The sequence below is a fragment of the Pristiophorus japonicus genome, chromosome 20, assembly GCF_044704955.1.
Source record: "Pristiophorus japonicus isolate sPriJap1 chromosome 20, sPriJap1.hap1, whole genome shotgun sequence".
Lineage (NCBI taxonomy): Eukaryota > Metazoa > Chordata > Chondrichthyes > Pristiophoridae > Pristiophorus > Pristiophorus japonicus.
This window is the reverse complement of record NC_091996.1, coordinates 112,780-128,870: the sequence shown is the minus strand read 5'-3', so window position 1 is coordinate 128,870 and position 16,091 is coordinate 112,780.

Below are 16,091 nucleotides of genomic sequence, written 5' to 3'. Positions count from 1 at the left end.
TGGGCGAAGACACTGTGACTATCACTGGGCGAAGACACTGTGACTGTGACTGGGCGAAGACACTGTGACTGTGACAGGGCGAAGACACTGTGACTGTGACTGGGCGAAGGCTCTGTGACTGTGACTGGGCGAAGACACTGTGACTGTGACTGGGTGAAGACACTGTGACTGTGACTGGGCGAAGACACTGTGACTGTGACTGGGCGAAGGCACTGTGACTGTGACTGGGCGAAGGCTCTGTGACTGTGACTGGGCGAAGACACTGTGACTGTGACAGGGCGAAGGCTCTGTGACTGTGACTGGGCGAAGACACTGTGACTGTGACTGGGCGAAGACACTGTGACTGTGACAGGGCGAAGGCTCTGTGACTGTGACTGGGCGAAGACACTGTGACTGTGACTGGGCGAAGACACTGTGACTGTGACTGGGCGAAGACACTGTGACTGTGACTGGGCGAAGGCTCTGTGACTGTGACTGGGCGAAGGCTCTGTGACTGTGACTGGGCGAACACACTGTGACTGTGACTGGGCGAAGACACTGTGACTGTGACTGGGCGAAGACACTGTGACTGTGATTGGGCGAAGACACTGTGACTGTGACTGGGCGAAGGCTCTGTGACTGTGACTGGGCGAAGGCTCTGTGACTGTGACTGGGCGAAGTCTCTGTGACTTAGACTGGGCGAAGGCTCTGTGACTGTGACTGGGCGAAGACACTGTGACTGTGACTGGGCGAAGACACTGTGACTGTGACTGTGCGAAGACACTGTGACTGTGACTGGGCGAAGGCTCTGTGACTGTGACTGGGCGAAGACACTGTGACTGTGACTGGGCGAAGACACTGTGACTGTGACTGGGCGCTGGCTCTGTGACTGTGACTGAGCGAAGGCTCTGTGACTGTTACTGGGCGAAGACTCTGTGACTGTGACTGGGCGAAGGCTCTGTGACTGTGACTGAGCGAAGACACTGTGTCTGTGATTGGGCGAAGGCTCTGTGACTGTGACTGGGCGAAGGCTCTGTGACTGTGACTGGGCGAAGGCTCTGTGACTGTGACTGGGCGGAGGCTCTGTGACTGTGACTGGGCGAAGTCTCTGTGACTGTGACTGGGCGAAGGCTCTGTGACTGTGACCGGGCGAAGACACTGTGACTGTGACCGGGCGAAGACACTGTGACTGTGACCGAGCGAAGGCACTGTGACTGTGACTGGGCGAAGACACTGTGACTGTGACTGGGCGAAGACACTGTGACTGTGACTGGGCGAAGACACTGTGACTGTGACTGGGCGAACACACTGTGACTGTGACTGGGCGAAGACACTGTGACTGTGACTGGGCGAAGACACTGTGACTGTGACTGGGCGAAGACACTGTGACTGTGACTGGGCGAAGACACTGTGACTGTGACTGGGCGAAGACACTGTGACTGTGACTGAGCGAAGGCACTGTGACTGTGACTGGGCGAAGATACTGTGACTGTGACTGGGCGAGGACACAGTGACTGTGACTGGGCGAACACACTGTGACTTTGACTGGGCGAAGACACTGTGACTGTGACTGGGCGAAGGCTCTGTGACTGTGACTGGGCGAAGACACTGTGACTGTGACTGAGCGAAGACACTGTGACTGTGACTGGGCGAAGACACTGTGACTGTGACTGGGCGAAGACACTGTGACTGTGACTGGGCGAAGACACTGTGACTGTGACTGGGCGAAGACACTGTGACTGTGACTGGGCGAAGGCTCTGTGACTGTGACTGGGCGAAGGCTCTGTGACTGTGACTGGGCGAAGACACTGTGACTGTGACTGGGCGAAGGCTCTGTGACTGTGACTGGGCGAAGACACTGTGACTGTGACTGGGCGAAGGCTCTGTGACTGTGACTGGGCGAAGACACTGTGACTGTGACTGGGCGAAGGCTCTGTGACTGTGACTGGGCGAAGGCTCTGTGACTGTGACTGGGCGAAGGCTCTGTGACTGTGACTGGGCGAAGACACTGTGACTGTGACTGGGCGAAGACACTCTGACTGTGACTGAGCGAAGGCACTGTGACTGTGACTGGGCGAAGACACTGTGACTGTGACAGGGCGAAGACACTGTGACTGTGACTGGGCGAAGACACTGTGACTGAGCGAAGGGACTGTGACTGTGACTGGGCGAAGACTCTGTGACTGTGACTGGGCGAAGACACTGTGACTGTGACTGCGCGAAGGCTCTGTGACTGTGACTGGGCGAAGACACTGTGACTGTGACTGGGCGAAGGCTCTGTGACTGTGACTGGGTGAAGACACTGTGACTGGGACTGGGCGAAGACACTGTGACTGTGACTGGGCGAACACACTGTGACTGTGACTGAGCGAAGACACTGTGACTGTGACTGGGCGAAGACACTGTGACTGTGACTGGGCGAAGACACTGTGACTGTGACTGGGCGAAGACACTGTGACTGTGACTGGGCGAAGGCTCTGTGACTGTGACTGGGTGAAGACACTGTGACTGGGACTGGGCGAAGACACTGTGACTGTGACTGGGCGAACACACTGTGACTGTGACTGAGCGAAGACACTGTGACTGTGACTGGGCGAAGACACTGTGACTGTGACTGGGCGAAGACACTGTGACTGTGACTGGGCGAAGACACTGTGACTGTGACTGGGCGAAGGCTCTGTGACTGTGACTGGGCGAAGACACTGTGACTGTGACAGGGCGAAGGCACTGTGACTGTGACTGGGCGAAGACACTGTGACTTTGACTGGGCGAAGACACTGTGACTGTGACTGGGCGAAGACACTGTGACTGTGACTGGGCGAAGACACTGTGACTGTGACTGGGCGAAGACACTGTGACTGTGACTGGGCGAAGACACTGTGACTGTGACTGGGCGAAGGCTCTGTGACTGTGACTGGGCGAAGACACTGTGACTGTGACTGGGCGAAGACACTGTGACTGTGACTGGGCGAAGGCTCTGTGACTGTGACTGGGCGAAGACACTGTGACTGTGACTGGGCGAAGGCTCTGTGACTGTGACTGGGCGAAGGCTCTGTGACTGTGACTGGGCGAAGACACTGTGACTGTGACTGGGCGAAGACATTGTGACTGTGACTGGGCGAAGACACTGTGACTGTGACTGGGCGAAGGCTCTGTGACTGTGACTGGGCGAAGACACTGTGACTGTGACTGGGCGAAGACACTGTGACTGTGACTGGGCGAAGACACTGTGACTGTGACTGGGCGAAGAAATTGTGACTGTGACTGGGCGAAGACACTGTGACTGTGACTGGGCGAAGGCTCTGTGACTGTGACTGGGCGAAGACACTGTGACTGTGACTGGGCGAAGACACTGTGTCTGTGACTGGGCGAAGGCTCTGTGACTGTGACTGGGCGAAGGCTCTGTGACTGTGACTGGGCGAAGGCTCTGTGACTGTGACTGGGCGAAGACACTGTGACTGTGACTGGGCGAAGACACTGTGACTGTGACTGGGCGAAGACAATGTGACTGTGACTGGGCGAAGACAATGTGACTGTGACTGGGCGAAGACACTGTGACTGTGACTGTGCGAAGACACTGTGACTGTGACTGTGCGAAGACACTGTGACTGTGACTGGGCGAAGACAATGTGATTGTGACTGGGCGAAGACACTGTGACTGTGACTGGGCGAAGACACTGTGACTGTGACTGGGCGAAAGCTCTGTGACTGTGACTGGGCGAAGACACTGTGAATGTGACTGGGCGAAAACACTGTGACTGTGACTGGGCGAAGACACTGTGACTGTGACTGGGCGAAGGCTCTGTGACTGTGACTGGGCGAAGACACTGTGACTGTGACTGGGCGAAGACACTGTGACTGTGACTGGGTGAAGACACTGTGACTGTGACTGGGCGAAGACATTGTGACTGTGGCTGAGCGAAGACACTGTGACTGTGACTGGGCGAAGGCTCTGTGACTGTGACTGGGCGAAGACACTGTGACTGTGACTGGGCGAAGACACTGTGACTGTGACTGGGCGAAGACACTGTGACTGTGACTGGGCGAAGGCTCTGTGACTGTGACTGGGCGAAGACACTGTGACTGTGACTGGGCGAAGACACTGTGACTGTGGCTGAGCGAAGACACTGTGACTGTGACTGGGCGAAGGCTCTGTGACTGTGACTGGGCGAAGGCTCTGTGACTGTGACTGGGCGAAGGCTCTGTGACTGTGACTGGGCGAAGGCACTGTGACTGTGACTGGTCGAAGACACTGTGACTGTGACTGGGCGAAGACACTGACTGTGACTGGGCGAAGACACTGTGACTGTGACTGGGCGAAGGCACTGTGACTGTGACTGGGCGAAGACACTGTGACTTTGACTGGGCGAAGACACTGTGACTGTGACTGGGCGAAGACACTGTGACTGTGACTGGGCGAAGACACTGTGACTGTGACTGGGCGAAGGCTCTGTGACTGTGACTGGGCGAAGACACTGTGACTGTGACTGGGCGAAGACACTGTGACTGTGACTGGGCGAAGGCTCTGTGACTGTGACTGGGCGAAGACACTGTGACTGTGACTGGGCGAAGACACTGTGACTGTGACTGGGCGAAGGCTCTGTGACTGTGACTGGGCGAAGACACTGTGACTGTGACTGGGCGAAGGCTCTGTGACTGTGACTGGGCGAAGGCTCTGTGACTGTGACTGGGCGAAGACACTGTGACTGTGACTGGGCGAAGACATTGTGACTGTGACTGGGCGAAGACACTGTGACTGTGACTGGGCGAAGGCTCTGTGACTGTGACTGGGCGAAGACACTGTGACTGTGACTGGGCGAAGACACTGTGACTGTGACTGGGCGAAGACACTGTGACTGTGACTGGGCGAAGAAATTGTGACTGTGACTGGGCGAAGACACTGTGACTGTGACTGGGCGAAGGCTCTGTGACTGTGACTGGGCGAAGACACTGTGACTGCGACTGGGCGAAGGCACTGTGTCTGTGACTGGGCGAAGGCTCTGTGACTGTGACTGGGCGAAGGCTCTGTGACTGTGACTGGGCGAAGACACTGTGACTGTGACTGGGCGAAGACACTGTGACTGTGACTGGGCGAAGACACTGTGACTGTGACTGGGCGAAGACAATGTGACTGTGACTGGGCGAAGACACTGTGACTGTGACTGGGCGAAGACACTGTGACTGTGACTGGGCGAAGACACTGTGACTGTGACTGGGCGAAGACACTGTGACTGTGACTGGGCGAAGACACTGTGACTGTGACTGGGCGAAGACAATGTGATTGTGACTGGGCGAAGACACTGTGACTGTGACTGGGCGAAGACACTGTGACTGTGACTGGGCGAAAGCTCTGTGACTGTGACTGGGCGAAGACACTGTGACTGTGACTGGGCGAAAACACTGTGACTGTGACTGGGCGAAGACACTGTGACTGTGACTGGGCGAAGGCTCTGTGACTGTGACTGGGCGAAGACACTGTGACTGTGACTGGGCGAAGACACTGTGACTGTGACTGGGCGAAGACACTGTGACTGTGACTGGGCGAACACACTGTGACTGTGACTGGGCGAAGACATTGTGACTGTGGCTGAGCGAAGACACTGTGACTGTGACTGGGCGAAGGCTCTGTGACTGTGACTGGGCGAAGACACTGTGACTTTGACTGGGCGAAGACACTGTGACTGTGACTGGGCGAAGGCTCTGTGACTGTGACTGGGCGAAGACACTGTGACTGTGACTGGGCGAAGACACTGTGACTGTGGCTGAGCGAAGACACTGTGACTGTGACTGGGCGAAGGCTCTGTGACTGTGACTGGGCGAAGGCTCTGTGACTGTGACTGGGCGAAGGCTCTGTGACTGTGACTGGGCGAAGGCACTGTGACTGTGACTGGGCGAAGACACTGTGACTGTGACTGGGCGAAGACACTGACTGTGACTGGGCGAAGACACTGTGACTGTGACTTGGCGAAGACACTATGACTGTGACTGGGCGAAGGCTCTGTGACTGTGACTGGGCGAAGACACTGTGACTGTGATTGGGCGAAGGCTCTGTGACTGTGACTGGGCGAAGGCTCTGTGACTGTGACTGGGCGAAGACACTGTGACTGTGACTGGGCGAAGGCTCTGTGACTGTGACTGGGCGAAGACACTGTGACTGTGACTGGGCGAAGACACTGTGACTGTGACTGGGCGAAGACACTGTGACTGTGACTGGGCGAAGACACTGTGACTGTGACTGGGCGAAGACACTGTGACTGTGACTGGGCGAAGACACTGTGACTGTGACTGGGCGAAGACACTGTGACTGTGACTGGGCGAAGACACTGTGACTGTGACTGGGCGAAGACACTGTGACTGTGACTGGGCGAAGACACTGTGACTGTGACTGGGTGAAGGCTCTGTGACTGTGACTGGGCGAAGACACTGTGACTGTGACTGGGCGAAGGCTCTGTGACTTTGACTGGGCGAAGGCTCTGTGACTGTGACTGGGCGAAGGCTCTGTGACTGTGACTGGGCGAAGACACTGTGACTGTGACTGGGCGAAGGCTCTGTGACTGTGACTGGGCGAAGACACTGTGACTGTGACTGGGCAAAGACACTGTGACTGTGACTGGGCGAAGACACTGTGACTGTGACTGGGCGAAGACACTGTGACTGTGACTGGGCGAAGACACTGTGACTGTGACTGGGCGAAGGCTCTGTGACTGTGACTGGGCAAAGACACTGTGACTGTGACTGGGCGAAGGCTCTGTGACTGTGACTGGGGGAAGGCTCTGTGACTGTGACTGGGCGAAGACACTGTGACTGTGACTGTGCGAAGACACTGTGACTGTGACTGGGCGAAGACACTGTGACTGTGACTGGGCGAAGACACTGTGACTGTGACTGGGCGAAGACACTGTGACTGTGACTGGGCGAAGACTCTGTGACTGTGACTGGGCGAAAGCTCTGTGACTGTGACTGGGCGAAGACACTGTGACTGTGACTGGGCGAAAACACTGTGACTGTGACTGGGCGAAGACACTGTGACTGTGACTGGGCGAAGGCTCTGTGACTGTGACTGGGCGAAGACACTGTGACTGTGACTGGGCGAAGACACTGTGACTGTGACTGGGCGAAGACACTGTGACTGTGACTGGGCGAACACACTGTGACTGTGACTGGGCGAAGACATTGTGACTGTGGCTGAGCGAAGACACTGTGACTGTGACTGGGCGAAGGCTCTGTGACTGTGACTGGGCGAAGACACTGTGACTTTGACTGGGCGAAGACACTGTGACTGTGACTGGGCGAAGGCTCTGTGACTGTGACTGGGCGAAGACACTGTGACTGTGACTGGGCGAAGACACTGTGACTGTGGCTGAGCGAAGACACTGTGACTGTGACTGGGCGAAGGCTCTGTGACTGTGACTGGGCGAAGGCTCTGTGACTGTGACTGGGCGAAGGCTCTGTGACTGTGACTGGGCGAAGGCACTGTGACTGTGACTTGGCGAAGACACTGTGACTGTGACTGGGCGAAGACACTGACTGTGACTGGGCGAAGACACTGTGACTGTGACTTGGCGAAGACACTATGACTGTGACTGGGCGAAGGCTCTGTGACTGTGACTGGGCGAAGACACTGTGACTGTGATTGGGCGAAGGCTCTGTGACTGTGACTGGGCGAAGGCTCTGTGACTGTGACTGGGCGAAGACACTGTGACTGTGACTGGGCGAAGGCTCTGTGACTGTGACTGGGCGAAGACACTGTGACTGTGACTGGGCGAAGACACTGTGACTGTGACTGGGCGAAGACACTGTGACTGTGACTGGGCGAAGACACTGTGACTGTGACTGGGCGAAGACACTGTGACTGTGACTGGGCGAAGACACTGTGACTGTGACTGGGCGAAGACACTGTGACTGTGACTGGGCGAAGACACTGTGACTGTGACTGGGCGAAGACACTGTGACTGTGACTGGGCGAAGACACTGTGACTGTGACTGGGTGAAGGCTCTGTGACTGTGACTGGGCGAAGACACTGTGACTGTGACTGGGCGAAGGCTCTGTGACTGTGACTGGGCGAAGACACTGTGACTGTGACTGGGCGAAGGCTCTGTGACTGTGACTGGGCGAAGACACTGTGACTTTGACTGGGCGAAGGCTCTGTGACTGTGACTGGGCGAAGGCTCTGTGACTGTGACTGGGCGAAGACACTGTGACTGTGACTGGGCGAAGGCTCTGTGACTGTGACTGGGCAAAGACACTGTGACTGTGACTGGGCGAAGGCTCTGTGACTGTGACTGGGGGAAGGCTCTGTGACTGTGACTGGGCGAAGACACTGTGACTGTGACTGTGCGAAGACACTGTGACTGTGACTGGGCGAAGACACTGTGACTGTGACTGGGCGAAGACACTGTGACTGTGACTGGGCGAAGACACTGTGACTGTGACTGGGCGAAGACTCTGTGACTGTGACTGGGCGAAGGCTCTGTGACTGTGACTGGGCGAAGACCCTGTGACGGTGACGGCGCGAAGACACTGTGACTGTGACTGGGCGAAGGCTCTGTGACTGTGACTGGGCGAAGACACTGTGACTGTGACTGGGCGAAGGCTCTGTGACTGTGACTGGGCGAAGGCTCTGTGACTGTGACTGGGCGAACATACTGTGACTGTGACTGGGCGAAGACACTGTGACTGTGACTGGGCGAAGACACTGTGACTGTGACTGGGCGAAGGCTCTGTGACTGTGACTGGGCGAAGGCTCTGTGACTGTGACTGGGCGAAGACACTGTGACTGTGACTGGGCGAAGGCTCTGTGACTGTGACTGGGCGAAGGCTCTGTGACTGTGACTGGGCGAAGACACAGTGACTGTGACTGGGCGAAGGCTCTGTGACTGTGACTGGGCGAAGACACTGTGACTGTGACTGGGCGAAGGCTCTGTGACTGTGACTGGGCGAAGGCTCTGTGACTGTGACTGGGCGAAGACACAGTGACTGTGACTGGGCGAAGGCTCTGTGACTGTGACTGGGCGAAGACACTGTGACTGTGACTGGGCGAAGACACTGTGACTGTGACTGGGCGCAGGCTCTGTGACTGTGACTGAGCGAAGGCTCTGTGACTGGGACTGGGCGAAGGCTCTGTGACTGTGACAGGGCGAAGACACTGTGACTGTGACCGGGCGAAGACACTGTGACTGTGACCGAGCGAAGGCACTGTGACTGTGACTGGGCGAAGACACTGTGACTGTGACTGGGCGAAGACACTGTGACTGTGACTGGGCGAAGACACTGTGACTGTGACTGGGCGAAGGCTCTGTGACTGTGACCGAGCGAAGGCACTGTGACTGTGACTGGGCGAAGACACTGTGACTGTGACCGAGCGAAGGCACTGTGACTGTGACTGGGCGAAGACACTGTGACTGTGACCGAGCGAAGGCACTGTGACTGTGACTGGGCGAAGACACTGTGACTGTGACCGAGCGAAGGCACTGTGACTGTGACTGGGCGAAGACACTGTGACTGTGACCGAGCGAAGGCACTGTGACTGTGACTGGGCGAAGACACTGTGACTGTGACTGGGCGAAGACACTGTGACTGTGACTGGGCGAAGACACTGTGACTGTGACTGGGCGAAGGCTCTGTGACTGTGACTGGGCGAAGACACTGTGACTGTGACTGGGCGAAGACACTGTGACTGTGAATGGGTGAAGGCTCTGTGACTGTGACTGGGCGAAGGCTCTGTGACTGTGACTGGGCGAAGGCTCTGTGACTGTGACTGGGCGAAGGCTCTGTGACTGTGACTGGGCGAAGCCACTTTGACTGTGACTTGGCGAAGACACTGTGACTGTGACTGGGCGAAGACACTGTGACTGTGACTGGGTGAAGACACTGTGACTGTGACTGGGCGAAGACACTGTGACTGTGACTGGGCGAAGACACTGTGACTATCACTGGGCGAAGACACTGTGACTGTGACTGGGCGAAGACACTGTGACTGTGACAGGGCGAAGACACTGTGACTGTGACTGGGCGAAGGCTCTGTGACTGTGACTGGGCGAAGACACTGTGACTGTGACTGGGTGAAGACACTGTGACTGTGACTGGGCGAAGACACTGTGACTGTGACTGGGCGAAGGCACTGTGACTGTGACTGGGCGAAGGCTCTGTGACTGTGACTGGGCGAACACACTGTGACTGTGACTGGGCGAAGACACTGTGACTGTGACTGGGCGAAGGCACTGTGACTGTGACTGGGCGAAGGCTCTGTGACTGTGACTGGGCGAAGACACTGTGACTGTGACAGGGCGAAGGCTCTGTGACTGTGACTGGGCGAAGGCTCTGTGACTGTGATTGGGCGAAGACACTGTGACTGTGACTGGGCGAAGACACTGTGACTGTGACTGGGCGAAGGCTCTGTGACTGTGACTGGGCGAAGGCTCTGTGACTGTGACTGGGCGAACACACTGTGACTGTGACTGGGCGAAGACACTGTGACTGTGACTGGGCGAAGACACTGTGACTGTGATTGGGCGAAGACACTGTGACTGTGACTGGGCGAAGGCTCTGTGACTGTGACTGGGCGAAGGCTCTGTGACTGTGACTGGGCGAAGTCTCTGTGACTTAGACTGGGCGAAGGCTCTGTGACTGTGACTGTGCGATGACACTGTGACTGTGACTGGGCGAAGGCTCTGTGACTGTGACTGGGCGAAGACACTGTGACTGTGACTGGGCGAAGACACTGTGACTGTGACTGGGCGCTGGCTCTGTGACTGTGACTGAGCGAAGGCTCTGTGACTGTGACTGGGCGAAGACTCTGTGACTGTGACTGGGCGAAGGCTCTGTGACTGTGACTGAGCGAAGGCTCTGTGACTGTGACTGGGCGAAGGCTCTGTGACTGTGACTGGGCGAAGGCTCTGTGACTGTGACTGGGCGGAGGCTCTGTAACTGTGACTGGGCGAAGTCTCTGTGACTGTGACTGGGCGAAGGCTCTGTGACTGTGACCGGGCGAAGACACTGTGACTGTGACCGGGCGAAGACACTGTGACTGTGACCGAGCGAAGGCACTGTGACTGTGACTGGGCGAAGACACTGTGACTGTGACTGGGCGAAGACACAGTGACTGTGACTGGGCGAAGACACTGTGACTGTGACTGGGCGAACACACTGTGACTGTGACTGGGCGAAGACACTGTGACTGTGACTGGGCGAAGACACTGTGACTGTGACTGGGCGAAGACACTGTGACTGTGACTGGGCGAAGACACTGTGACTGTGACTGGGCGAAGACACTGTGACTGTGACTGAGCGAAGACACTGTGACTGTGACTGGGCGAAGACACTGTGACTGTGACTGGGCGAAGACACTGTGACTGTGACTGGGCGAAGACACTGTGACTGTGACTGGGCGAAGACACTGTGACTGTGACTGGGCGAAGGCTCTGTGACTGTGACTGGGCGAAGGCTCTGTGACTGTGACTGGGCGAAGACACTGTGACTGTGACTGGGCGAAGGCTCTGTGACTGTGACTGGGCGAAGACACTGTGACTGTGACTGGGCGAAGGCTCTGTGACTGTGACTGGGCGAAGACACTGTGACTGTGACTGGGCGAAGGCTCTGTGACTGTGACTGGGCGAAGGCTCTGTGACTGTGACTGGGCGAAGGCTCTGTGACTGTGACTGGGCGAAGACACTGTGACTGTGACTGGGCGAAGACACTGTGACTGTGACTGAGCGAAGGCACTGTGACTGTGACTGGGCGAAGACACTGTGACTGTGACAGGGCGAAGACACTGTGACTGTGACTGGGCGAAGATACTGTGACTGAGCGAAGGGACTGTGACTGTGACTGGGCGAAGACTCTGTGACTGTGACTGGGCGAAGACACTGTGACTGTGACTGCGCGAAGGCTCTGTGACTGTGACTGGGCGAAGACACTGTGACTGTGACTGGGCGAAGGCTCTGTGACTGTGACTGGGCGAAGACACTGTGACTGGGACTGGGCGAAGACACTGTGACTGTGACTGGGCGAAGACACTGTGACTGTGACTGGGCGAACACACTGTGACTGTGACTGAGCGAAGACACTGTGACTGTGACTGGGCGAAGACACTGTGACTGTGACTGGGCGAAGACACTGTGACTGTGACTGGGCGAAGACACTGTGACTGTGACTGGGCGAAGGCTCTGTGACTGTGACTGGGCGAAGACACTGTGACTGTGACTGGGCGAAGGCACTGTGACTGTGACTGGGCGAAGACACTGTGACTGTGACTGGGCGAAGACACTGTGACTGTGACTGGGTGAAGGCTCTGTGACTCTGACTGGGCGAAGGCTCTGTGACTGTGACTGGGCGAAGGCTCTGTGACTGTGACTGGGCGAAGGCTCTGTGACTGTGACTGGGCGAAGCCACTTTGACTGTGACTTGGCGAAGACACTGTGACTGTGACTGGGCGAAGACACTGTGACTGTGACTGAGCGAAGACACTGTGACTGTGACTGGGCGAAGACACTGTGACTGTGACTGGGCGAAGACACTGTGACTGTGACTGGGCGAAGACACTGTGACTGTGACTGGGCGAAGACACTGTGACTGTGACTGGGCGAAGGCTCTGTGACTGTGACTGGGCGAAGGCTCTGTGACTGTGACTGGGCGAAGACACTGTGACTGTGACTGGGCGAAGGCTCTGTGACTGTGACTGGGCGAAGACACTGTGACTGTGACTGGGCGAAGGCTCTGTGACTGTGACTGGGCGAAGACACTGTGACTGTGACTGGGCGAAGGCTCTGTGACTGTGACTGGGCGAAGGCTCTGTGACTGTGACTGGGCGAAGGCTCTGTGACTGTGACTGGGCGAAGACACTGTGACTGTGACTGGGCGAAGACACTGTGACTGTGACTGAGCGAAGGCACTGTGACTGTGACTGGGCGAAGACACTGTGACTGTGACAGGGCGAAGACACTGTGACTGTGACTGGGCGAAGATACTGTGACTGAGCGAAGGGACTGTGACTGTGACTGGGCGAAGACTCTGTGACTGTGACTGGGCGAAGACACTGTGACTGTGACTGCGCGAAGGCTCTGTGACTGTGACTGGGCGAAGACACTGTGACTGTGACTGGGCGAAGGCTCTGTGACTGTGACTGGGTGAAGACACTGTGACTGGGACTGGGCGAAGACACTGTGACTGTGACTGGGCGAAGACACTGTGACTCTGACTGGGCGAACACACTGTGACTGTGACTGAGCGAAGACACTGTGACTGTGACTGGGCGAAGACACTGTGACTGTGACTGGGCGAAGACACTGTGACTGTGACTGGGCGAAGACACTGTGACTGTGACTGGGCGAAGGCTCTGTGACTGTGACTGGGCGAAGACACTGTGACTGTGACTGGGCGAAGGCACTGTGACTGTGACTGGGCGAAGACACTGTGACTTTGACTGGGCGAAGACACTGTGACTGTGACTGGGCGAAGACACTGTGACTGTGACTGGGTGAAGGCTCTGTGACTGTGACTGGGCGAAGGCTCTGTGACTGTGACTGGGCGAAGGCTCTGTGACTGTGACTGGGCGAAGGCTCTGTGACTGTGACTTGGTGAAGGCTCTGTGACTGTGACAAGGCGAAGCCACTTTGACTGTGACTTGGCGAAGACACTGTGACTGTGACTGGGCGAAGACACTGTGACTGTGACTGGGTGAAGACACTGTGACTGTGACTGGGCGAAGACACTGTGACTGTGACTGGGCGAAGACACTGTGACTATCACTGGGCGAAGACACTGTGACTGTGACTGGGCGAAGACACTGTGACTGTGACAGGGCGAAGACACTGTGACTGTGACTGGGCGAAGGCTCTGTGACTGTGACTGGGCGAAGACACTGTGACTGTGACTGGGTGAAGACACTGTGACTGTGACTGGGCGAAGACACTGTGACTGTGACTGGGCGAAGGCACTGTGACTGTGACTGGGCGAAGGCTCTGTGACTGTGACTGGGCGAACACACTGTGACTGTGACTGGGCGAAGACACTGTGACTGTGACTGGGCGAAGGCACTGTGACTGTGACTGGGCGAAGGCTCTGTGACTGTGACTGGGCGAAGACACTGTGACTGTGACAGGGCGAAGGCTCTGTGACTGTGACTGGGCGAAGGCTCTGTGACTGTGACTGGGCGAAGACACTGTGACTGTGACTGGGCGAAGACACTGTGACTGTGACTGGGCGAAGGCTCTGTGACTGTGACTGGGCGAAGGCTCTGTGACTGTGACTGGGCGAACACACTGTGACTGTGACTGGGCGAAGACACTGTGACTGTGACTGGGCGAAGACACTGTGACTGTGACTGGGCGAAGGCTCTGTGACTGTGACTGGGCGAAGGCTCTGTGACTGTGACTGGGCGAAGTCTCTGTGACTTAGACTGGGCGAAGGCTCTGTGACTGTGACTGTGCGATGACACTGTGACTGTGACTGGGCGAAGGCTCTGTGACTGTGACTGGGCGAAGACACTGTGACTGTGACTGGGCGAAGACACTGTGACTGTGACTGGGCGCTGGCTCTGTGACTGTGACTGAGCGAAGGCTCTGTGACTGTGACTGGGCGAAGACTCTGTGACTGTGACTGGGCGAAGGCTCTGTGACTGTGACTGAGCGAAGGCTCTGTGACTGTGACTGGGCGAAGGCTCTGTGACTGTGACTGGGCGAAGGCTCTGTGACTGTGACTGGGCGGAGGCTCTGTAACTGTGACTGGGCGAAGTCTCTGTGACTGTGACTGGGCGAAGGCTCTGTGACTGTGACCGGGCGAAGACACTGTGACTGTGACCGGGCGAAGACACTGTGACTGTGACCGAGCGAAGGCACTGTGACTGTGACTGGGCGAAGACACAGTGACTGTGACTGGGCGAGGACACTGTGACTGTGACTGGGCGAAGGCTCTGTGACTGTGACTGGGCGAAGACACTGTGACTGTGACTGGGCGAAGACACAGTGACTGTGACTGGGCGAAGACACTGTGACTGTGACTGGGCGAACACACTGTGACTGTGACTGGGCGAAGACACTGTGACTGTGACTGGGCGAAGACACTGTGACTGTGACTGGGCGAAGACACTGTGACTGTGACTGGGCGAAGACACTGTGACTGTGACTGTGCGAAGACACTGTGACTGTGACTGAGCGAAGACACTGTGACTGTGACTGGGCGAAGACACTGTGACTGTGACTGGGCGAAGACACTGTGACTGTGACTGGGCGAAGACACTGTGACTGTGACTGGGCGAAGACACTGTGACTGTGACTGGGCGAAGGCTCTGTGACTGTGACTGGGCGAAGGCTCTGTGACTGTGACTGGGCGAAGACACTGTGACTGTGACTGGGCGAAGGCTCTGTGACTGTGACTGGGCGAAGACACTGTGACTGTGACTGGGCGAAGGCTCTGTGACTGTGACTGGGCGAAGACACTGTGACTGTGACTGGGCGAAGGCTCTGTGACTGTGACTGGGCGAAGGCTCTGTGACTGTGACTGGGCGAAGGCTCTGTGACTGTGACTGGGCGAAGACACTGTGACTGTGACTGGGCGAAGACACTGTGACTGTGACTGAGCGAAGGCACTGTGACTGTGACTGGGCGAAGACACTGTGACTGTGACAGGGCGAAGACACTGTGACTGTGACTGGGCGAAGATACTGTGACTGAGCGAAGGGACTGTGACTGTGACTGGGCGAAGACTCTGTGACTGTGACTGGGCGAAGACACTGTGACTGTGACTGCGCGAAGGCTCTGTGACTGTGACTGGGCGAAGACACTGTGACTGTGACTGGGCGAAGGCTCTGTGACTGTGACTGGGTGAAGACACTGTGACTGGGACTGGGCGAAGACACTGTGACTGTGACTGGGCGAAGACACTGTGACTGTGACTGGGCGAAGACACTGTGACTGTGACTGAGCGAAGACACTGTGACTGTGACTGGGCGAAGACACTGTGACTGTGACTGGGCGAAGACACTGTGACTGTGACTGGGCGAAGACACTGTGACTGTGACTGGGCGAAGGCTCTGTGACTGTGACTGGGCGAAGACACTGTGACTGTGACTGGGCGAAGGCACTGTGACTGTGACTGGGCGAAGACACTGTGACTT